Source organism: Bufo bufo, chromosome 5 (genome assembly GCF_905171765.1).
Source record: "Bufo bufo chromosome 5, aBufBuf1.1, whole genome shotgun sequence".
NCBI classification, from domain to species: domain Eukaryota; kingdom Metazoa; phylum Chordata; class Amphibia; order Anura; family Bufonidae; genus Bufo; species Bufo bufo.
Window position 1 is genome coordinate 122,668,193 of NC_053393.1, and position 6,994 is coordinate 122,675,186.

The window sequence follows — 6,994 nt, forward strand, 5'->3', positions numbered from 1 at the left end:
ACTGTTTAACGCTGCATGTTCCAGTGGTTGGGAGAAACAACAATGTACTAGAATGACAGCAAGAGGTCACAGAGGCAGATGGACAGATCTTATTATTAGAAAAATGACACATAGTGATCCATCTTTACTGCAAGTGAAATTGGAAGTCATATCTCAAGTCTAAGTTGAAAAACAGGGTCAACACAAATTATCAAAAGGCGTTTGCATGACATTGGGCCACAAGCCAGATGTGAAGCTATAGGAGTTCCATTAACCTCAGGCTATCACTCAAAGGCTATAATGGTACACACAAGACGGCAGTAGAAGCTTGAATGGAGGTCTGTCCTCTTGAGCAATGGGTCCCACTTTTGTCTCTGATGCAATAATAGCCAGAGATTGGTCTAGAGATCATGTGGGCAATGCCATGAAGTGGCCTTCACAAGGAAAGATCACAATGGTCCTACACCCGGGATTATGGTTTAGGGTGGAATAATGTATGGTAGCTGGACCCCTCTAGTCTTCATTTTGGTTACATTAACAGCTAGCATTACATTGATTTGGTCATGAAATGATGGCACAGTATTTCTCCAAAGTGTCCCAGGAGCTGTTTTTCAACAGGACAATGCCAGGCTGCATGTTGCTCATGCAATTGTAAGCAGTCTGCATGGCCTAAATGTGCTGCCATGGCCTACAGCGTCTCTGGACTTGTCTTGCCTGTGGTAGGCAATTGCAAAGGATGTTGCCAGCAGCAAATCTTGATGATTTGCTTCCCAAGTGTATTCAGCATAGCAGTACTTTCCTCAGACAACCATTATAACCACATTGATAGTATGTCAAGACGTGTAAGTGTATGTATTTCTGCTTGTGGTGCTCATACTCGATACTGAATAAATTGAGACGTTTTAAATATTTTGTTTCCGTTTTGTACCATTTGCATATCATTAACATGTTATATAAATACTTTTTCTTCTTGGTGTTGCAGTTTCAGTGATGAGGAGTGTATATTGAGTTATTTCATTCTGCTTTAGTGGAGGATATAAGTTTCTCTATTTCTTGGCTCACAGTTATGGAAAAGATTTATGCATGAACCTTCTCCTTTTCTGCTTTCATTAAAGGTTTTCTCTCTTTCGTCCCAACCTCTTGAAACCCCTCAGTCCCATTCAGTAAATTGTTAATACTCACCAGTTTATTTTTTTCATATTCGGTCTTTTTATCTATTTTTGTCACTTCTGATGATATTGTAGATCCACCACTGAGCTCCTTACTATCTGTGGTAGTTTTTTCTACTCAACATAGATGGTTCTGCAGTTTTTCAATGTGCGCTCCTGCTCCTGAGCCACAGGTAGCATGATTTTTAGCTAAGGAGATGCTTCTTATGAAGAAAGATCAGCGAAAGATTGCTTTAGTCGACCAATAACAAACAGTCTGAGGATAGAAGTTGGCCATGTTTGAAATTTTTAACACAAAAGGGAGGAGGGTACATGGGAATACCGGTAATTGTTTCTGAGATGATCATGCTTTGCTTGGTGTAATCGACAATTAATGACACAGTGCCGTATGACAGCTGTAATGGCCAATAATAATAAATGCCTTTTGCTGAAGAGAGACAACCCCTTTAAGGCCATCCAATCATAGTAACATAGTAACATAGTACATAAGGCCGAAAAAAGACATTTTTCCATCCAGTTCGGCCTGTTATCCTGCAAGTTGATCCAGAGGAAGGCAAAAAACCCCGTGAGGTAGAAGCCAATTCTCTCCACTTTAGGGGAATAAAAAATTACGGGAATCTATGCCCCTTCTGATGCAACCCATTATCTTGTTGGCCTTGGCAGCAGCTGCCTGACACTGGTTTTTGCTGCTTAGTTTGCTGTTTATTAAAATTCCTAGATCCTTTTCCATGTCAGTGTTACCGAGTGTTTTACCATTTAGTATGTACGGGTGACTTGCATTTTTCCTTCCCATGTGCATAACTTTACATTTATCAGTGTTAAACCTCATCTGCCACTTATCTGCCCAAGCCTCCAATCTATCCAGATCCCTCTGTAGTAGTATACTGTCCTCATCAGTGTAAATTACTTTACACAGTTTAGTGTCATCTGCGAAAATTGATACTTTACTATGCAAGCCTTCTACAAGATCATTAATAAATATATTGAAGAGAATAGGGCCCAATACTGACCCCTGAGGTACTCCACTAGTGACAGTGACCCAATCTGAGTGTGTACCGTTAATAACCACCCTCTGTTTTCTATCACTCAGCCAGTTCCTTACCCACATACAGATGTTTTCTCCCAGTCCGAGCATTCTCATTTTATATACTAACCTTTTATGTGGTACAGTGTCAAATGCTTTGGAGAAGTCCAGATATACGACATCCATTGATTCGCCGCTGTCAAGTCTAGAACTTACCTCCTCATAGAAACTGATTAAATTAGTCTGACATGACCGATCCCTCACGAAGCCATGCTGATATGGCGTTATTTGCTTATTTCCGTTGAGATGCTCTAATATAGCATCTCTCAGAAAACCTTCAAACAGTTTACCCACAACAGATGTTAAACTTACCGGCCTATAGTTTCCAGGCTCTGTTTTTGGCCCCTTTTTGAATATTGGCACCACATATGCCACGCGCCAATCCTGTGGGACATTCCCTGTCAGTATAGAGTCTGCAAATATCAGAAATAAGGGTCTGGCTATGACATTACTTAATTCCTTTAGGATACGGGGGTGTATGTCATCCGGTCCTGGCGATTTGTCTATTTTAATCTTTTTAAGTCGCTGATGTACTTCTTCCTGGGTCAGACAGGACACTTTTAATGGGGAATTTATTTTTGCATTCTGCATGTCATCTGACAATTTATTTTCCTCAGTGAATACATTGGAGAAAAAAATATTTAACAGCTTTGCTTTCTCCTCGTCGCTCTCTGCGACTCCCCCCTCATTACTCTTTAAAGGGCCAACACCTTCAGATTTATACTTTTTAACATTTATATAATTGAAGAACATTTTAGGGTTAGTTTTACTCTCTTTGGCAATTAATCCCTCGGTCTCTAGTTTGGCCGCTTTTATTTGTTTTTTACATGTTCTATTTTTTTCCTTATAGTTTTTCAGTGCTTCCGTGCTACCCTCCTGTTTTAGTGTTTTATATGCTTTCTTTTTGTCATTTATTGCTTTCTTTACAGTTCTATTTATCCACATTGGTTTCTTTTTGTTCCTTAACCTTTTATTACCATACGGTATGTACCTCTCACAATGAGATTTTAGGATGTTTTTAAAGATATCCCATTTTGTGTCTGTATTTGTGAGGACTTTGTCCCAGTTAGTTTGGCCTATGGCCTCTCTTAGTTGGCTAAATTTAGCTTTTTTGAAGTTTGGTATTTTTGTTCCTCCCTGTAGAAACGCTCTTTTGAATGATAATTGGAAGGTTATTACTTTATGGTCACTATTTCCCAGGTGTCCCCCAACCTGCACGTCTGTTGTTCTGTCAGGTCTATTGGTTAATACTAAGTCCAGTATGGCCGTCCCTCTAGTCGGGTCCTGAACCAGTTGGGAGAGGTAATTGTCTTTGGTTATTGCCAAGAACCTGTTTCCCTTATGAGATATACAAGTTTCAGTTTTCCAGTCTATATCTGGGTAGTTGAAGTCCCCCATAATAACCACCTCATTAGGATTTAGTTCACTCGTTTAGTAGTAGATTTTCTGTGGACTCTGGTATATTAGGTGGTTTATAATAAACTCCTATTAGTAATTTATTGTTGTTTTTAGCTCCATGTATCTCTACCCACAGTGACTCCACATGTTCATGTCCCTCACTTATATCTTCTCGGACTGTGGGCTTTAGACAGGACTTTATATAAAGGCAGACCCCTCCCCCTCTCCGGTTTTGACGATCCTTTCTAAACAGACTGTAACCTTGTACATTAACTGCCCAGTCATAGCTATCATCCAGCCATCTCTCAGTTATTTCCCACTATGTCATAGTCCTCCTCACACATCACTAATTCCAGTTCACCAGTTTTATTAGTCAGGCTTCTGGCATTAGTATACATACATCTGAGAGGTTTATGTATATTTTTTACCCTACACCTTTCCTTCTGAACTGTTCTAGTCCCTCCTTCCATTCCTCCCCCATTCTTATTACCTTGCCCCCGGTCTCTATCTGCACTATCTTCCCCTCCTATAATGTAATTACCCATCCCCCCAGTCCCTAGTTTAAACACTCCTCCAACCTTCTAGCCATTTTTCTCCCCAGCACAGCTGCCCCTTCCCCATTGAGGTGCAGCCCGTCCCTACGATAGAGCCTGTAGCCGATAGAAAAATCGGCCCAGTTCTCCAGGAACCCAAACCCCTCCTTCCTACACCAGTTCTTGAGCCACTTGTTAATCTCCCTAATCTCCCATTGCCTTTCTTGTGTGGCTCGTGGTACAGGCAGTATTTCGGAAAATACTACCTTTGAGGTCCTTGCCCTCAGCTTTTGACCTAAATCCCTGAAATCATTTAATCGATCCAATATAATGAACAGAATATATATATATATATATATATATATATATATACACATACGGTAGGTATTAATAGATTTTGCACTGAGGTTCAGGGTCTTCAAGCTACTCATCAAACTTTATGTAATTTTATCTTTTTCATAATAATGCTAATAATAAAAGTTAAGTTAGTGTACTCCAAGACAAGATGGCTTCAGATTACAATATTTTTACATTGTCCTCTCCTAGGCCATCACAGAACTGCTGTGCAACATTCCCCAAACCTGTGCTCTTTAGTATGAGGGCTCATATACATTGCCACTACACCTTTGAGAATCATTTCCGTCAGTCTGCTCCGCAGTAGGAGCAAAACAACAAAAGTTATAGAAGTATCGGTTCCATCAGATGGCTGAAAGAAACGGCGTCTGACATGTAAAGTGGGCAGAAAGTATTTCCACCTTGCTAAGGAGAACTGTGAGGGTCGTTGAGTCAGGACTTGTGGAAAGTTGGCAGTGGGAGACCTTTACTGGTATGGTTCAGGCAGTTGTGGGGTGTTGTGTGCTCAATTGTGAGCAATATGGAATTGGGGAGTATCAGTCCCAGCTGCCATGATTGATTGGAGTGGTGCATGTGCCACTCTAAGTGACCAGTGTAGGGTGCTGATGTGACTTGACCTCACCCTTTGACCAGAGGCTGGTATATAGAGTAGATCAGGACTTTGCTTTCACCTGTCGTCCAATGTGTCAGGGCAGCAGTAGTGTGAGCTGCCTGTCCCCAAGCGATCAAAAAGTGTTATTTACTCCAAAATGATACCAATGAAAACTACAAGTCATCCCACAAAATTCAAGTGTGCACACAACTCCATAGAAATAAAAATAAAAAAAGTTATGGGTCTTGGGAAGCAGTGATGCAAAAAGATTTTCTTCCTTATTAAAAAAAGGGGTTTTATTGCACAAAAGTAGTAAAACGTAAAAAAAAAAACTATATGTATTTGGTATCGCTGTAATCGTACTGACCCAGAGAATAAAGATATTATATTATTTATACAAAGAAATGAACGCCGTAAAATTCATAACGTAAAAACTCTGTGGCAGTATTGCTACATAGACGGAAACATAAAAAGTTATAGCTCTTGGAAGACAAGGATGAAGAACGCAAGAAAAACGCTTGGTCAGTAAGGCACAAAACAGGCTGGTCACTAAGGTGCTAAAGGAGAACTTGCCAAGGATTCTTGCTATATGCTTTATTGGGGTCAATGTAACCACATTCAACTTAGAACACACCAGCTGTGCCAATGTGTTGGAAAATCAAACCAATCCCCTGGTAAAACTCCTACAAACCATGGCATGGGGGCAAGTACAGGCTATTAGTGGCTGATATATTACTCACGTGCTCAGTGATGGCCCTAAGGTTCAGTCACGTGTACATATCATTATCTTTCTGTATCATAAAGAGCTGCTTCTCTGACCCACCTCAGCCATTGATTCCTGACATTTAGTTTAGTAGAGAACCGCGACAAGTCGGTAACTGTTGGCACAGGACAGACAGGGCATCAGTAAGGTGAGTATTACTACATTTATCACTACATAGTGAGCCTATGCTTTTTGATCAAATTGTAAACTAATGCCTCATGTTAGTATGCAACTTAGGAGTAGGTATACGATAAATTACACTGAGAAGCGATGTTTATTATGCTGAGAAGCAGTTCGATAAAAGCATAGTATTGAGGATGTGCGATCCAGTTCTGTTTCTTCTATATACATTTATTTTTTAACCCTCTCTCCTCACTGGACTCACCCTTTCATGAATGTCTTTTCAAGTTGAGATGTTTTTCTAGCATTTTCTGTTAATGCTAGTATGCTACCATTCACATAAAGGTTTTACTTTTTTCTTTCTAAGCAGGAAGCAATGTCACATTGGGAAGTAATTTTAGTTGGCAAGTCTAAAATAAGCTTTCGATCGTCCAGATCCTGTCATACAGCCTGATCTATTTTCAGCTTCGCACTGCATGGTAGGAGCAAGTAGTATTCAGATGAGATTAATGATTGTTGCACATGCAGATCAATTGCTCCTAATCTTCTGCACACAAAAATGTAGATGTACATGGTTGGACAACTTTTACAGATCCTGTTCCAGTATTCAAGCACATTTCTTTGGTCTACATCTATATATCATTGCCAATCTGTCATTTCCACTTTGTAGTGTACTGCTAAAATTAGAGATGAGCGAATCGAATCAGACAAAGTGGAATTCGATCCGAATTTCAGGAAAAATTCGATTTGCAACGAATGTGAATTTCCTCGCTCTTCGTGATAGCGAATCAGTTTTTCCTAAAATTGTGACTACAATGGTGGCTAGATGTGTGAGGACATGGGGCAAGGAACTCTGGGAAGGCAGGCTGACCCATAATGTCATGCATTCAGCCAATCAGCAGCCAGCCAGCCCTGTGATGTCACAGCCCTATAAATACGGCAGCCATCTTAGATTCAGACATTTTACAGCGTTCTGAGTGCAGGGACAGACGTGAAAAGGCG

At 40.4% G+C, this 6,994-nt stretch overlaps 1 long non-coding RNA gene across 1 annotated transcript in view; it reads right to left on the minus strand.

The window, feature by feature from the left end:
- The window catches only part of LOC121001796, a 40,266-nt gene extending 34,285 nt beyond the window's left edge, over positions 1–5,981 (minus strand). Inside the window, exon 1 of the long non-coding RNA XR_005779145.1 lies at positions 5,850–5,981. This is a non-coding gene — a long non-coding RNA (uncharacterized LOC121001796). The remainder of the gene's footprint in view (positions 1–5,849) is intronic.
- Positions 5,982–6,994: the final 1,013 nt, after the last annotated feature.